Consider the following 19,516-nt stretch of genomic DNA (forward strand, 5'->3'; position numbering starts at 1 on the left):
TTATCTATGAAATGTGTGTAAATATAATTCAAAAAATAAGGATGAAAATTACAATTTTATTGATATAAATTTAAACGAGACTACAAGTTACAACGATTACAATTTACAAAAGACTAGAAGTCTTAAACAATAAATTTAAATATTTGTTGCTTTTTTAATTGTCTATTTTTATTATTATTATACAAATTATATTAATTGTTGCTTTTGTGCACATTTTAATCAATACATTGAGAAAAATGAGTACCATACGTACATTTAAATACAATTGTTTGAACATGTCCACATTTCTATAAATCTACAAATTATGAGCAACATGTCACATTCAAATTTAATTAAACTATTCTAACTAAACTATTCTAGTTGATGCTATTATTAACTATAAATTTTTCTTAGAAAAAGAATTATGACAAAAATAAATATAAAAATAGTAAATAATAATGTAAAAAATAAAAAAAGTTTTGTCTTCTACATTGGAAAAAGATTAATGAATGGTCTAAACATGTAATTATAAAAGAAAATACTTCAACATATTTTGTCCTACATCGAAAGTGAAACATATAATATTCAAGGATGTCTTTATTATGAAATTTTTGTAATTATTTTTTATGAAAATTGATTTTTAAATATAAAAAATAATTTTTATAATTAATAAATATATTTTTTTAATTTTATTTGAACTGCCAGTTCGAACCGTTGAACCGGCGGTTCCGGTTTCTGAAAATCGTGAACATGAACCGAACCGTCCAAACCGCCGCCTGTTTCGGTTCCGGGTTACGAACCGGCGGTTAACCGTCGGCTCAGTTTGTGGATGCTTACCTGCGTTCCTCTTCAAACACCTCCGTGCAACTATCCCAACACCCCATTATTGTGAATTTTAGGGTAATAAAATATTGGCATAGGTAATCACAAACAGGTAATAAATACACTATAAACAGCAGCGGACACACAGCCAAGGGATGAAGGGCTTAAGCCCTCCCCAAATTATTATTTTTTTTAATTTTGTACTTCAAAAAAATTAAAAATGTCTGAAAAAATGTCTTTAGCCCTCACCATACTATTGTATATGAAGTCTAAAATGTAAAAGATTGAATAAGAAGGAGGGACTGAAACTTGAAATTGCAGAAGAAAGATTTAAAAAAATGGTTGTCGTTGCCGCTTGAAGAAGAAGATGAGATAACCAAGGCTAATTAAATTAATAATAACAATAAAAATTTGCAAATGTCAAGTCTCCTGCTTATAGGCTACACCCATATCACGTGTTCTACATTTATTAGTACGTTTTAGTGTTTTACAAATGTTTAATTGTTGTACTCTAATTTAAAAATATTAGTCCCTCCGTCCTAATAAAGTTGAGACAAAACTTTTGGATACGGAGATTAAGAAATTTTGTTGAAAAGTAGGAGATAAGGAATAAAGTAGGAAATATAAATGAAGAGTAAAGTACATGATGGAATAAAGTAAGACTGATTGGATATTTTATTTTTTATTAAAAAAAGAAATGACTCAACTTAGTTAGGACATCTGAGGAATACAACTCAACTTAGTTGGGATTAAAGGAGTACATGTTTTCACTAGTCTTACTAAATACAATTAAATACGGTAAGTTTAAATATTTATCTTTTGTTCATTAGTCATTTTAAAATTTTGATAACCTTTTTATCATATATTATATTATTAATGACGTGGATTCCATCCACTATAACTAATACTATTTCAACTAGTTTAGCAATTTATCTTTCATGCTATATCAATTTCACTATAAAACTCGTGTCACTGCAGAAATCTCTATTTCTAAATGACGAAAGAAGTATATACTCCCTTTGTCCCTAAAGATGCAATTTGGATTCAGCATGGGTTTTAATGCAAAATTAGTAAAGTAAGAGAGATATAGAAAGAAAAAATAATAAAAGTAGTGATAGTGGAGAATCGATCCCACCTCATTAGAGAGAAAAGTGCTTCCAAAATTAGAAAATGTATATTCTTATGGTACGAGCTAAAAAGGAAAGAGTACATATTCTTGTGGGACGAAAGGGGTATTTACTAAAAAAATATACTAGACAGCCCCTCCCAAAAAATATTTCCGCATCCGCCACTTACTATAAATACTTCTAATCTGCAAGAGAATAGTGTCCAAAATAATACTTTGGCTACATGGAGATGGTTTGGATGAAAAGCTTCCAAAAAGAGACTAAATATGATAAAAAAACTGAGATAAACTGGTGATAGAAAATATAGATAAACGCAATAAAAATAAGACAGATAAATCACCAAAAGAGACAAACATAGTGTTTTAAAGACTCATTCCTAACATAATCTACATAGTTAAAGATTGTGTTTACTCTTAACTTGATTCAAAATTGTTTCAATCTATTTCATCATACTCATTCCTAATACAATCTAGTTAGTTAAATATCGTGTTTATTGCAGTTGAAGGGAATTGTGTGACTAAGATAAGTGAATACGTCTCAAAGTATCTACTCACTAACCTTTCACCCGTGTAGGAACATATTAATTTCTAAAATAGGTAAAAACCCTTGATCCACCTTTAAGTTTTACCTAAAGTTTCTTAAAAATTGGCTCCTTACTTGAGTTAAAGAGACCTTAGAATTAATGCTACTATTGCATTCAAAGATGTGTGCTAAATCGTACATATAAAAACAAGTTTGTGTTGGAGGCCATGGGCTACGACTGATCTGATTGTGCCATATTGGCCAATGAAAACTTATCTCTATGACATAACTCATGCTAACTTAATGCTCTCTTTGCTCATCCACACTCTCAACAGATTTAAACACGTCGGTAAGAAATAGATGCTTTTGTCACTCATTTTCTGTATACCCAAAAAATTGGATTTTCTCATGACAATGGGCTACGACTGATCTTGTATTGGTGGCGGGAATGAATAACAGAAGCCCATGTAATACTTTTGAAAATATATTTAATTTTCAGGGCAGATTTGTTCATTCAAATACAAACATATGCAAATCATTTTAGGAACTAATTTCTAAACAAACATATATATCCTTACTTTCCATGTAAATTTTAAAGTATGACCCCAAAATTAAGAAATCCAAAAACCACACACCAGAGATCATCAAGTCTTAAACATGAGAAGCAATAAGAATACACATACAACACAAAATTCCGCTGCAAAAACTAGACAACAAAATTGTTGAGCACTTTGCTCACCAAATTTTAAAAAATAATTATAGAAACTTTTTGGCGCCACCACTCCTCTGCACGCATATCTCCACTGGTTGTACAACGGCATCATAGTGTGTCTGAAATAAACCATTAGAAAGATCAACTGTTACTTGTCACATATGTAGAAGAAGCATATATATATCGGGGCGAGATTAGACCTCATAGAAGTATGCCCCACAGACTCGAAATTTTGCAGACTTATTTATCACCCCATGCACAGTTGATTCGTACAGCCCATTCGTTAGTATCTGCAGCTTCCCAACATCCAGAATAAATATACATGTGTGTGTGTGTGTGAATACGAGCTTTGCTGTGTGCTCATGTCTATTATTATCGTAATTGGTGGAAAGAGAGGTGGCCGGTATGTACCTTCAGCATGTCGCCTATATTGCAAATGAATGTGCCCGGAACAGGTTCAGCCGGTATCCAGTCTCCATCTATGTTTCTAACCTACAACTGAAAAGGCCATAACGTGTTGGCTGAAAAGGGAATTTGTATTTGTTAGCAACAAATATGTTTCTGGAACGAGGGAGGAAAGCACGTACCTGGAGTGCAGTTATATCATCGTCTTGATTAACCAATGTTAGTAAACCTATTTCAAGCAAAAATATCAGTTTTGATTCATAAATGCGTTAGGAGATGACCGTGTAATGACCACAAACATTACCGTAGTCAGTGTGTGCTCCGCTGGATTTGTTGAGGGGTGAGCAATGCAGCAGCACAGAAGCATCAAACATTAGAGATGCCAGTAAGTAGAGGAGGTGAATGCAAGCGGCTCGACAACTTACCATCCGATATCATTTTTGGCATCGGGCATCTGCTTGCCGCTGGAGTGGAAGACAGCAGGATAACCAAGTATGCGAAACACCCAGAATGGATCCCCTGGTATATTACCTTCGAACATATCCAAAGGCCCGCCCAATGCCAGAGCTATTCCCCTCAATATCTTTCTTGATAAATCTGCAATAATGCAACTCATCTACGTTTGTTCATTGCAGACACAAAACAGGTATCAAGATGCACAAATTTTACCGATTTATCACCTGTGCAACGACTGACATAGTCCTCCATTAAATTTTTAAAACGAGGAGGATCACTTGGCCTGCAAATAGGAATAGATTCAGCAAAGCACACACCAAACAAATTTCCTCTTACATCAGTTACTACTATAACTAATTCGACCATTCATTTTGAGATGATAGAAACTCAGGAAAAACGAGATACATTAAGTTTCGTTAGATGCAAATAGCTACCATTTATTACACCCTTCCATAACTTCACCAAGACCTCCATACATTCCAGGTTCCACTTCTTTGTAGCACTGTGTTTTTCAGAATCAACAATACAAAATATAAGTGCAAAACATGTAAAGGATGCAAATCAAGTGTCATGATATTGAAATATAGGAATTCAGGCCACATTTGAAATATGAAAATACTGTGAAAATGCCTCCTAAAATGATATGCTGAAAGGAAACTAAATTATCACTAAGATATAATAAAGCAGCAGTAATCAATGATGGAACATGAATCCAAGCCAATCTAGACACTTTGGCTCCGCGGATTATAGACACCATATGGCTTTGATCCGGAGCATGACAGCTCAGCGGCATGTTCGATTCTCACACATCTACAGAGAAGGAAACCGGGCTGCTGATTTTCTGGCAGGTAGGGGGGTCCAGACCCCTGGCCTTACATATTTTGATCCAATCTCTGCGCCTCGGTACCTGAAGGCGTTAGTTCGGATGGACCAGCTGGGATATCCTAACTTCCGTTTCCGACGTAGAGATGTGGGTTGATCTAGCTCTTCTGGTGGTTGGCTTTAGTCTTTTTTCGTTTTCCCCTTTAGTGTATTTAGTCATCTTTTTTCCACTTGATAGAATGGAGGATCCCGGCTTGTGGGCCCTCTACTCTGCTTCTTCATGTTCTTGTTTAGATCTTAGTAACTTTTGGGCTAAGATCGTGTTTTTGGAACATTACAGTTTGATTTTATTTACGGGTTGGGGATCTGCCTAAACCCCCGCCCACAAAGGACGTTTTTGATTAAAAAAAAAACTCATTACCTTAAAAAAAAAACATGAATCCAAGCCAAACCTACATCAATAGCTTCATGCATGTCGGGAACGCCTTTGGTAATGTTCTCTCCGACCCGTTGGTATCCTCTACATTCATCGACATTCTTAGTTAGAAAACCACATCAATTACAACAACTGTGGCCGTTACATGCTTCAGAGACACCTGTATCCAGTTGCTGGAGAGAGTTTTATTTTGAGTTTCTCTTCGTATGGGAAATCGAAAAACTGGCGAGATATACTTCTAATTTCTTTCAAAACAGAATCGGGAATCCCATGCCCCTTCTGCATAAAAGTAAAATAACACTCTTAGAAACACTGCTTTTTTAAATTCATTTACCCAAATGTTGTTATTTTTTTTGGGACGGAGGGAGTAAGAAATAAGGAAGATACACACATCAATTTAACTTTGTAATTAACGCAACATCTCAATTGTAAACCATTGACATACACACAAACCGGCATGAATTCCACAGGAAAAAAGAAGAAAAAGGATACAATTAGCACATAAAAGAAGCCAGCTTCTCTGCAAGCTTTATCCAACTGTTGAACCACTTCTGCAACTCTTTCATCTCGGGTCGGGTTCGGGTCGTCCCATTTCTCCACTAGCGGACTAATATCTGTTACAATTGGGGGAAATCCATCAATAAAACAGTAGCAATTCGGGAATTAAGCTGCTATTAGTAGTATTACCAATCAGAGGTGTGAAGAACGAACCTACGGTTGTGATGATCGAAATGCAAATTAATGAAATGACAACATGCAAGGAAGAACACAAGCGAATTACGTGGTTCGGCGTAAGCCTACATCCACGGGCAGAATCTGGTGTGTTTCTTTATTGATCACTCGAGAAATTACAAACATAAGTGCACTCAAAACTCTCAAGAATTTACAAGATGGAAAACCCTCAACTCGCCCGAAAACTTCTTGCTTCGAGAGCTAAAAACGCACAGCTGAAAGATAACACTTCCTCTCTTGAATTCTCTCTCTATCACTTTTGATTTCTGTTGTTGTTGGTTCTGGAATGAATCGCAACTCCCTTAAGAAGTATCGATCAAGAAAACCGCCGAACAGCTTCCTTTGCCGAACAGCTTCCTTTGCCGAACAGCTTCCTTTTGCCGAACAGCTTCCTTTTGCCGAACAGCTTCCTTTGCCGAAAAACGGTTATAACCGTTTCCAACGGCTAGTTCCTGTTTTGGTTCCCAACGGCTATTTCCTGACTTGATTCTTCCACCAGCTCAATCCGATCTTGATGAGCTCAAACACTAACAAATCCTCCACCTTTGAGCAATCTAAGATCCATCACCACCAGTTCCACCTTCCTTCCCATACTTACAAATTTCGGACCACCCCAACCAAATCCAAGCAATGTCGGAACTTGGATCTTGGTAGGGCTTTAGTAAGTGCATCAGCCGCATTGTGCTCGGTGCTGACCTTCTCAATCTTCACCGCACCCTTCTCAACCTCATCTCGAATGAAATGCAGCCTCACGTCTATATGTTTGCTGCGTTCATGATATGTCTGATGTTTCGAGAGACAAATCGCGCTATTGCTGTCGCACTTGATCACAACATTCTCTTGCTTCACCCCAAAATCACCAACTATACCCCTAAGCCAGAAGCTTTCCTTTACTGCCTCAGCAAGAGCTATATACTCTGCCTCCGTCGTCGATAGAGCCACCACGGATTGGAGATTAGACTTCCAGCTCACCGCGGAGCCGAACAAGGTAAATATGTACCCAGATTGTGAGCGCCTATTATCAAGGTTAGCTGCATAATCTGAATCGCAAAACCCAATAATGCTATCCTTATCTCCTTCATTCTCTGATTTGAACATTATTCCCAGATCACTACTTCCTTTGAGATACTTGAGAATCCCTTTCAAAGCCAACCAGTGCTCTCTTCCCGGACAGGACATGTATCTGCTCACCACGCTTACCGCATGAGAAATATCAGGCCTTGTGCATATCATCATATACATCACACTCCCAACTATGTTGGAATAAGGTATCTGGCTCATCTCTCTTTCTTCTTGCTGATTTCTGGGACATTGTGATTTGGACAGCTTAGTCTGTTGTGATAGTGGAACTGAGGTTGCTCTACTCTTGTCAATCTGATATTTGTGCAGTACTTTCTGAATGTAGCCTTCTTGGGACAACCACAACACCCTCTTATCTGCATTTCTGAATATATCCATTCCCAAAATCTTGCTAGCACTCCCCAGATCCTTGATTTCAAATCCCTTTTTCAATAAGGCTTTCACCCTATCTAGCTCCTGTCTATCTGGTCCAGCAAGCAAGATGTCGTCTACATATAATAGCAAATACACAGCAGGTCCCTCAGACTTTGATTTGAAGTAGACACAACTATCATATCTGGAATTTATAAATCCCATACTCTGCATATGTTCATCAAACTTGATATGCCATTGTCTACTTGCTTGCTTCAAACCGTATAGACTTTTCTTTAGTAGACAAACCTTATCTTCACTCCCATGTATCACAAATCCCTCTGGCTGATTCATGTATATAGTTTCCTCAAGCTCTCCATGAAGAAAGGCTGTCTTCACATCAAGTTGGTCTAAAAACCAACTTCTTTGAGCAACTATAGCTAGCAAAATTCTGATTGAGGCATGCTTTACCACTGGAGAAAATACTTCATTATAGTCTATTCCCTCCTCTTGTGTGAACCCCCGAGCTACAAGCCTAGCCTTGAACCTAATCTTGTTCCCAACCTCCAACTTTTTCTTGTATATCCACTTACAACTCACTGGTTTTTGTGTGGAAGGTCTCTTCACAAGCACCCATGTCTTGTTCTTGATCAGGGACTGTATTTCATCTATCATAGCCTCCATCCACTGCTTGCTCTCCTTAGAACTCATAGCTTCCTTGAAGCTTGAAGGCTCTGCATACTCTATGTTTTCTGCAACACATAGTGCATATAGCAAGTATTCTTCTTCACTGTATCTTGTAGATGGTTTAGGGATTCTTCTGACCCTATCTCTGGCTAGAACATAGTCACCCAAATCCTGCTGCTCTTCTTCAGGGTTCAAGACATCAGCATCTGCTTCTTCTTGTTCACTATGATTTCCCATCTGCTGTTCAGGCTCAGCAATTCTATCTGCTCCAGAAACCTCCACCTGAACTGATTCCTCAGCCTCCTCAGGTTCTGGAACACCCATCTCCACCATCCTCTCAGGCTCTGGTTCTTTCTCAGAATGAGATGGCCTCTGGCTCTCTTGAGCCTTTTCCAGAAATGGCATCCTACTTTCTTCAAATTGCACATCTCTAGAGATAATAACTTTCTGATTTCCTGGCTCTATGCACCACAGTCTGTAGCCCTTCACTCCCTTTTGGTATCCAATCATCACACATCTCAAGGCCCTTGGCTCCAACTTACTTTGCCTGATGTGTGCATAAGCCATACAACCAAAAATCTTCATATTCGAATAATCCATGGCCTTTCCATACCATCTCTGATCAGGAGTGTCAAAAGCTATAGCTGAAGAATGACTTCTATTGATGAGAACTGCTGCCATACTCACAGCCTCACCCCAGAATCTCTTAGCCATTCCAGAGCCAAAGAGCATACATCTAACTCGCTCTAGGATGGTTCTATTCATGCGCTCAGCAACTCCATTCTGTTGGGGATTAGATGGAGATGTCCTATGCCTCTTCATACCTTTCTGCTTGCAGAAAGAATCAAACTCCCCACTCAGAAATTCCAGCCCATTATCAGTTCTTAAACACTTCAAAGAACACCCTTTCTCCACCTCCACTTCCCTACACCACTCCTTGAATTTCATGAATGTCTCTGACTTTTCCTTCAAGATAAACACCCATAATTTTCTAGAAAAATCATCAATAATGGATAGAAAGTATCTACCTCCACCCAATGAAGCTGGTGTAGCTGGGCCCCACAAGTCACTGTGGGCATAGTCTAGTGGTGACTTTGAGCTGTGAATTCCTCTTCCATAGGGCAGTTTCTTACTCTTTCCGAGCACACATTGCTCACACAAACCCAACTGCTCATTGGGATTTTCCAGCTTAATCAGCTTCTTCTTGGCCAATTCTTTAATTCCAGTTTCTCCCAAGTGTCCGAGTCTGAGATGCCACATTCTTAAGTCTAATACCTGCACCAGATTCACAGATCCAGTAACCACACTTGCCTTTAGATAGTATAGGCTTCTCTTTCTCTCAGCCATCATAACAACATCACCATTCTTGACGATGTTCATAATCCCATCAGATAATATGCAATTATATCCTGCTGCATCCAACACTCCAATAGAGATCAAATTCCTCTTAATCTCTGGAATAAACCTCACACCAGTGAGTAACCTGATGGAGCCATCATGAAGTCTAAGCCTGATGGACCCAACTCCTCTGATTCTGCATATCTGGTCATTTCCTAACAAAACTGATCCAGCTGCATTCTTGATTTCCTCAAAATGACTTCTAGTTGGACACATGTGGAAGCTACATCCAGAATCCATGATCCATGGAAGTTCTTCCATGTCCTCAGTCACACACAGAGCCTCCGGGACCACCAACTCTTCTGCAATATCAGCATTGTTCTTGCCATTCTCTTCCTCGGCCTGCTTCTTCTTCCAAACCCAACAATTCTTCTTTATGTGGCCTGGTTTCTTGCAGTGATGGCATGATCTGGTCTCTTTCCAGTCAGCTGTCTTGTTTTTCCATGGCTTCTTCTGTGACTTTCTTTTCACATTCTTCTTGTGATCAGCAACACTCAGACTCTCAGACACCATTTCAGTGGACTTTGGATTAGATTTCTGGATTTCCTTGAGCTTTAGAGCAGAGTACACCTCTTCATATCCAATCTTGGACTCTCTACCAAGAAGTATAGCATCCTTGAAATGCTCATAACTTGGTGGCAAGGAATTCAACAACATCAGAGCCTTGTCCTCATCTTTAATCTCTTCATCAATGTTCTCAAGATCATCGATGCATTTCCCAAATTCTTCGAGCTGTTCCAACACACCTTTTCCATCAGCAATCTTGAAAGTGAGAAGTTTCTGCTTCAGGTGCAGCCGATTTGCCAAGGATTTGGCCATGTATAATGACTCCAACTTGGACCAAACTCCAGCCGCTGTCTCCTCCTTTGAAACTTCTCTGAGGACTCTGTCATTGAGGTTGAGTATCAAGGTACTATATGCCTTGTACTCTCTGTCTTGAGCCTTTGCCTTCTCCTTTTCATCAGGCTCGGGCTTCTCCTCCTCATTACTGCCTCCACCATTTAGGGTTTCCCATAAACCCTGTTGCATCAAGATTGCTTTCATCTTCAGCCTCCATAGGCCAAAATCATTTCGGCCTGTGAACTTTTCAACATCAAACCTTGCTGCAGCCATTATTCAAACAGGTTGAGCGCCTTCTTGAGGAAAAAAAACAAAGAAAGAACTCCCAAAACTTTATGCCTTCTCGATCAATTCAGTGGACGAATTTCCCACAGACGGCGCCACGTTGTGAAGAACGAACCTACGGTTGTGATGATCGAAATGCAAATTAATGAAATGACAACATGCAAGGAAGAACACAAGCGAATTACGTGGTTCGGCGTAAGCCTACATCCACGGGCAGAATCTGGTGTGTTTCTTTATTGATCACTCGAGAAATTACAAACATAAGTGCACTCAAAACTCTCAAGAATTTACAAGATGGAAAACCCTCAACTCGCCCGAAAACTTCTTGCTTCGAGAGCTAAAAACGCACAGCTGAAAGATAACACTTCCTCTCTTGAATTCTCTCTCTATCACTTTTGATTTCTGTTGTTGTTGGTTCTGGAATGAATCGCAACTCCCTTAAGAAGTATCGATCAAGAAAACCGCCGAACAGCTTCCTTTGCCGAACAGCTTCCTTTGCCGAACAGCTTCCTTTTGCCGAACAGCTTCCTTTTGCCGAACAGCTTCCTTTGCCGAAAAACGGTTATAACCGTTTCCAACGGCTAGTTCCTGTTTTGGTTCCCAACGGCTATTTCCTGACTTGATTCTTCCACCAGCTCAATCCGATCTTGATGAGCTCAAACACTAACAAGAGGAATGGATACGAAGTCGGTAGCCATGGCCGCAGCTCTCAACTCATCCAAAAGCAATGCCTTCTTCTTGTTCAGTTGTTTGTTTCCTTCCCTTTATTTTTGCATGTGCAGCAGCAAGAGAACAAACGGGAAAGAGATAGTACATCAATGAGTATTATAGTTTTTTTTTTGTTATAAATTGGGAATCCAGATAATGATTTTTCATAGTTTAGTGAATCAGATGCAAGTGGAAAATAAAGTGTTATTTATCTATTTCATTTCCATCAGAAAGAGTTCTCCCTCATTTCTACATAGGCCGAATTTTTTTTGTTTTTATTGAAATAGTTTATATCTATTTATCGAATTTTTTTCTCCTTTTTAACTTTATGGCATTCACCATCCACTGCATTATTTCAATCATATTTTTTCTTATCTCTTACTTTATCAATTATGCATTAAAATTTATGTCATCTCCAATTACCTTATTTTCATGGAATGGAGGAAGTATATCATATGTGTATCTTTATTCAATGTAAAATATTTAGAAAACTACCTCATCGCAATTACTATGACATGGATAATTTCAATATTCATTTTCATCATTGTTTTATCGTTTTATGTTGATATAAAAAATTTAAAGTTCACTGATAATATTCACTCTATTTCTCTCTTTTTTTTTATTTGGTGCGTCCCACAAAATTTATTTCATATTTTTGGAAATTTTTCTCTTATGAGATGGACCTTATTCTAAACTCATAATATTTTAATTACCTTTTATTTATATTTCTCTTACTTTATTAATTTCATATTAAAACTCATGCATTCTCAAAATTTATATTTCTCTTACTTTATTAATTTCATATTAAAACTCATGCATTCTCAAAATTTATATTTTTAGGAGATGAAAGAAGTACAAAAAATTTCATTTATATACATTCCATCAATTATATATAGACTACATCAATTTTTTGTCTGCATAAAATATGAATAATTTTATATTGGTATAAAAATTTCATCATTATTTCATGTTCGTATAAAAACTTAATCCTCATTTTACACTTTGTACATCACATAGGCAAAAAGTTACTAGTGGTTAAACATATATAAATAAATGTATTAAAAGCATACTCCCTGTATGTCATAAAAATTGACCACTTTTGAAACGACACAAGTTTTAATGCGCGATTTATGAAATAGATAGAGAACAAAAAAAAGTGTTTGAAATATTGTTAGTGTAGAATGAATATACAGTGTAAAACTGCAACCTATTGTGATAAGATAGTTAAGGTTTATCTAGGTTGTGAAATACAATTTCTCTTTACCAAGAATCGACTATGTTATCTTAATGTAAACGATGCTCACAACCCGTCTACTTGAGCAAAAGATTTTTACTTGTTTGTTTCTTATATATTTAAATATGCAAAACATTAATTAAATGTACAAAGAAAACACATTGTGACAAAATAATTTGTTTCATTAATTAGAAAATGAACGGAGAGTTTTTACAATATACAAGCACTGGAAAATTTCAAAAAATGTTTTATCGTATACAAAACTCAAACATATTTATGGATGGAATTGGAGGTTAAAATAAATGAAAAAAAATTAAAAATAAAAAAGGAAATATTTGGGGAAGTGAGAATTTTTTTTTTTTCTATTTTGTCAATTTAGTTAAAAAATCAAAATCCCCAAGGGTCAAAATGACGCCCACTCACGGGACGGACGAAGTGAGTGGGCGTCACGCGCGCTGGGAGCACCACATCGCCCCAAGCGCGTGGACAGCTAGACAAGGAAAGGCCCTCTATGACGAACTCACCACCAAGAAATGAGACTCCTAATTACAGACCTAGGGTGTATGAAACAAGAATAAAGTATGAGAACTATGAGAAAATAAAGTATACAGGAAAATAAAATAAAATAAAAAAATTAAGTGTACAATTTTGCAAAATAAAAATATGACTCTAACTCTAATATGATGGAATGATTACCATTTTTAGGGGAACTACATTGTTTTCATAGTTCATTAGATCATCAGAGCACGATTGTGGACCCGATCCCACTTTAATACATTTTTCTCGGTGCTCTTAGCTAAGGTACAACATCCCTAACCGTGCTCTTTCCCAAGAGTATCCTCTTCACTATTCACAAGTCCCATTATTCTATTATCAATTTTAATATTACATTTACTAAAACATTTTCTTAATAATAAAGCTTCATTAAAAACCTAAAATTACATCCTAAAAATTCAAAATTACATAATTAAAATCCTAAAATTTAAAATTACATCCTAAATTAAAATTCATTATTTAAATTCTAAAAACTAACCTGCCATATTTTTTATTCTGGCAGATTAAAACTATTCCTTCGGCGGCAGCGGCGGCGTATACTCAATTGCACTTCGAGTGCTTCAATCATCCGATCATGCGCAGCTTGTTGTAGTGGATTAAATCGGGACGTGTCGGTGTTGATAGCAGTCTGCAAATACCTGAATAAAGTGTTCACGTTAGGAGGCAATGGGCATGTGGAGTAATGGCTTATGGCGACTGGTTGGGCTTGGTTGCTTTGTGCGCGACGATAGCTACCCTTCGCCTTCTTCATCCCTTCAGGACGACGTTGCGAACTGCTTGGACCGACGAACCTTCTTAGCCACCCCGAATGCCTGAGCCTTAGGTAGGCGGAGCCGACGAAAACCCGCATCCGGCAACAGGGTAGACGTCGGACTGCAGAACCATTAGTTCCAATCGCCGGGGGTGTTTGGAGATTGTTGGCCGGACATATTAGCAATATTTGAGAGAGAAAATGAGACTGAGAGAAGAGTTGTTCGTTGGAATTTTTTGGAATGAAATTTGAGGTATTTATAGAAGAAAAATGTGAATTTTGGAGTAAAAAAATGAAAAAATAAATTATAAGTGGGGAAAAAAACGCATATATTTTTTTACGAAATGGGAATATTGCTCGCTCAGGCGCGCGAGCAAGTCCGTGCCAACGGCATGCATCCAACGGCGAGCAGGAGCGGGGCCGTGCTGACGGCACGAGCTGTGCTCTTTGCCACGACAAAATTGCAGATGCTCTTATGTTACAAATCCAAATCTAAACATATATAAAAGACGAGTTTTGTCCATAATTTGAATATTTATAAATTCAGGGTATGAATATGAATATTTATAAATTTAGGGTATGAATTTAAATATTTGCAATCTATAACTATATTCAAACATAATAAATCACTATCGTTACAACTCTATTTAACAAGAGTATAATTTATGAATAAATAAATAATACTAATATTTTAATATATGTTCCCTCATAAATCAATTGAATTTAGAGTAATGTGTCGTTACTATCATTGCCATTACTATTTGGGGAGAGATTTGGTTTGAGGCACTAATTTGAATTAGTTTAATTATATTGAAATGATTGTATAAATTATTAATTATAGTATAAATCAATTGAATTTAAAGTAATGCCGTTACTATCATTGCCATTACTATTTTGGAGTTATTTGGTTTGAGGCACTAATTTGAATTAAGTTAATGTATTATAATGATTGTATATGTAAGAATGTATGAGCCGTTACATAGTAATTACCTTAATGAAAAGTTATTTAATTCCTACCAAGACTTTGTAACTCTCAATTATTATTAGTGAAATGCCCAAATAAGTTCATGAGACTAATTTGGTTGAGAGGTTGTAACGTGACATCTTTCCTAAACCCTATATAAATACGTCTAATTTGCTACCTTTTTATTCACTTTTTTCATTGGCTTCTCCTTCCATTATTGGATTTTCTCCAATAAGACAAATTATATTTAATATGGAATTCACATTCCTTAATGAACTACAACCTAGTAATACTGCATTGGCCATCAAAATGAAATGTGTACTTGTTTTTTAGATGGCCTAGCTCGAAGAAAAATTAATTGTTATTGGTGTGTGTTCCATGACAGAATGGTATGTGTTTTGTCGTTTATGGGTATATTGATCTAATTCCATTAATATGAGTAATTTTTTCTATGCAGGACGTGAGAATTCAAGGAACATTTTCCCGAATTATACAAAGATTTTGTATAATGATGATATGTAGAAATTAAGGAAAGATGAGTGGTGTTGGTGGAGCGAAGTTTTGTATTTCTGTTTCTCATTCGCCATAGGTGAACTTTTCTGAAAATTATGGAGGTGCTGGATTTTTCTTTATGTTTTATTTGGGGCAAACATGGATGGATGATTATTTGATTTATTTGCATTGTACCATATTAATGTATTGATTCAGTCACTGTATATTTTAGTTGGTTTGTAATTTACGGTGGAGTACAAATTATATGTACAATAAGTCATTTGCTAAAAGTTGGTTATTTTGTGGTTTCCCATTATGTATTTATAAAATTAATTTTTGTATTTACCTATTGATGATAGGTTGAATAGTTCATTTTATTCTCTACCTAATTATGTATAGTTTATACAGTAGTAAGTTGAGTTGTTTTTTTTTCATAATCGAAGTCACAACATGTATGATATTAATTAGTTATTTTCGTTTTGTGTAATGCAGATATTGCTTTATTTTTATAAATTTAAATTAATATAAATCAAATTAAACATCTGTGCATCGCATAGATGTGACACTAATGCAATTAAAAATCCAGTTGTTTAATAGGCTTATGGTACAATACAATTGATAGTACAAAATAAATTATTTTGAGTTTAAAAACTATTTATAAAAATTCAGTATCTAATAATAATGTATAAATACGAGTTTAAAACCTTATTTGATCATTATAACACGTTACCAATTCAACTCGCCCAAATACATTTCTATTACACTTCTTGCTGATCAGTGGCGGACGCAGAAATAAATTTTGGCAGGGGCTTCACTAAAAATTTCCATACTCCCTCCGTCCCCTAAAAATAGAAATTCTTTTGTTTTTTTGTCAGTCCCCTAAAAATAGAAACTTTCCATTTTAGGAATTTTTTTTCTCTCATTAAGGATCCATTTTCCACTAACACATTTTATTTCTATTCATTTCTTATTTTACCAATTTTGCATTAAAATTCGAGCAGGTGAACAATGGGACATTTATTCATGGATGAATATAATTTTATATTAACAAAAAGAAAAATAAAATTGTTGTGTTTGTTTTGCTAAAGCAATAAATATCTAATATAACATAAAAAAATGCATAATTATCTCGTAAATTTTAAAATTTGAATATAAATATATGAACTTTTGATTTTTATAACTTTTCTCCTAGATCTAAAATCAAAACATAGGTGGCAAATTAAAGCTTATGTGGCAATCAAAACTACACAAATATGTTTATATTAATTAAAAATATGAATTTGAATTTGTGAACTATGACAAAAGAAAAGGAAAAAACTGACCTGGCCTAACCCATTAAAGTGGTAAAGAAGACAAGTTGTAATTCTCGCTTGAAATTTGTGGGAGAAAAAATCAATATTTTTTTGTTCTACCGTTTGGAATAAATTTAAATGGAGTGTGGCTGTATAAGGGAAAAACTTTTTTAGTTTTCGGTAAATTACGTTGGTCAATAGAAAAATGTTTCTTGCAAATTTAGGAAACAATTTTTAAAGTTTTATTATTATAAGTAAGATCATTAAAATGTAGTTACACTTGCAAGATCGTGCCACCGATTAACTAGGGAACAAGGATTCACTTTTTCAATATTATTATCATATTATATTCATTTAAGTTTAACAGCTTTTATATATTTCTATCTTCTTCTTCCCATTATATGCGGTTGCCATGGTTCCAAGACGTTTTCTCGGTGATTTTATTTTTTAGCCCCTCCTTCCCATTAAATCTTCTTCCCATTAAACTCCAAAGATATTAGCTTGGAAGGGCTTAAGATAATTTCTAAGAAAGTTGAAATTTTTTATAGTATAAATTTATTATTAAAAAAAAAGTTTGGGAGTGGCTTAAGCCCCTCACCCCCTCCACTTGTATCCGCCACTGTTGCTGATCAGCAATGCATTTGGTGTTGTAGTACTACAGTGGTTAAATAAACAATAAAATTTAAAAACTGCAACACTATGAGCTATCGAAATCCAGAATTTTTACCTCCGGTATTAACCACTCTACCATTAGGCTACGAATTACACAATTGTCAATTATTAATAGAGTAAAGGCCAAAATTGGTCCTGAACATATGACCATTTTATCATTTTGGTCCTAAACATTATCTTTTGAATTTTTTGGTCTTGGACATTTCAAATCGGATCACAATTGGTCCTCCGTTAACAATTCCGTTAATATTTAACGGTCAACGATTTTAATCACAATTTTGACCAACTTAAACAATTTTTAATTATTTAATCATTAAAAATATTTTTTTAAATAAAATCATAAATAATTTGATTATTTAAAAATTGTTTAAGTTTTAATAAATAATTTATGATTTTTTGATGATAAACACAATTTTGACCAACTTAAACAATTTTTAATTATTTAATCATCAAAATTATTATTTTTAAATAAAATCATAAATAATTTAATTATTTAAAAATTGTTTAAGTTGTAATAAATAATTTATGATTTTTTTATGATAAACACAATTTTGACCAACTTAAATAAATTTTAATTATTTAATCATCAAAATTATTTTTTTAAATAAAATCATAAATAATTTTGTTATTTAAAAATTGTTTAAGTTGGAATAAATAATTTAATTATTTAAAAATTATTTAATTATTTCTAATAAATAATTAATGATTTTATTTAAAAATAATAATTTTGATGATTAAATAATTAAAAATTGTTTAAGTTGGTCAAAATTGTGATTAAAATCGTTGACCGTTAAATATTAACGGAATTGTTGACGGAGGACCAATTGTGATCCGATTTGAAATATCCAGGACCAAAAAATTCAAAAGATAAAGTTTAGGACCAAAATGATAAAATGGACATATGTTCAGGACAAATTTTGGCATTTACTCTTATTAATATACTTAGTGCATGTTTGTAGACATGCTAAGGTAACACAAGATATTTGAAGTAAGATGGGGCTTAAGATAAAGATGGGGCCTCATCTTTTCTACCGAACAGTCAAATAAACACATATAACTCATATATCTTGTTCTTATCGAGGCTACCAAACAAGAGAGATTTCGGAAAAAAAAAGGGTCTCAATTCACAGACCTTTCGAAATTTGGGATTAAATTCATTGACCTTTCGGAATATGAGATCGTGGCATGCGAATTTTTCGGAATAAGAGATTTTTGAATTTTTATTCATTTTCTCTTCTTTTTTCTTAATATTTCTTTCACAGTATTTATAAATAACTAAATTACCCTATAATATTTTCACCACTTCAATCTTATTTTCATCCAAATCACTGCTCCACCCTCCTCCTTCCCTTTCACCCTACTCCTCCTAGACTATACTCATCTCAGCCGTCGTCTCCCTTGGCCAATGTTCCCCCCACGGGACTCAACGGAGCCGGCCTCACAGGACTGGGAATTTGGGGAATGCGGAGGAATTGGCCTGGTTGGCTGTTAAATGCGAGAACTTGACAAAAGGGCTGGTCCCATTGAACACTTGAAACGCGGAGGCCAGCTTCTCGGTGTGTGGCACCGTGGGTTGTGCTGCATTTATTCCCACGCAAGAGCTCACTATTCTAGCAGACATTGCCTGTGAGAAGTAGGCCCGCGACACGCTGGGCTGACGTGGGGTAGCCACTTGGGAGAACTCAAGCAGCATCCTGTTTGCCTCCTCCAAGATGTCGGCTGATACTGCCTCAGCGCATTGGAGTAATAGAGTTAGGAGGTCTCCTGTTGCCTCAGCATTTATAGTTGACTGTGATAGGAGCAAAGGAAGGTGTTGTGGTAGTAGTAGACTAGTAGCAGTAGTCGGAGGGAGGAGAAGGTATGTTGTTGTGAAGGAGGAAGTGGGTGGAGCGGCGGTCATTAAAGGTGAATTTCATAAATGTGTGAAAATAAAATTTGAGTATAAAATAAGGTGAAAATATTAGAGGGTAATTTGGTTAATAAGGTGAAAATAAAAAGGAACATATATAAAAAGGAACATATACTATTGGAAAAATCTGCATACATCAAATCAATCACAAATTCTAGAAGATGTTAAACATGGACTATGGACTACGGACTACACTATTAACCACTGACTATAGATCTTTCAATTGAATGGTGCAGATTCCTTCTTACGCAGATGACTTCCAAAGTATATATATAGAGAGAGGGG

The 19,516-nt window shown here is 35.5% G+C and overlaps 1 pseudogene; it reads right to left on the reverse strand.

The window, feature by feature from the left end:
- Positions 1-2,921: 2,921 nt before the first annotated feature.
- On the reverse strand, positions 2,922-5,923 carry LOC121774326 (annotated as a pseudogene).
- Positions 5,924-19,516: the final 13,593 nt, after the last annotated feature.

Source organism: Salvia splendens, chromosome 17, assembly GCF_004379255.2.
Source record: "Salvia splendens isolate huo1 chromosome 17, SspV2, whole genome shotgun sequence".
In the NCBI taxonomy this organism is placed as follows: Eukaryota; Viridiplantae; Streptophyta; class Magnoliopsida; order Lamiales; family Lamiaceae; genus Salvia; species Salvia splendens.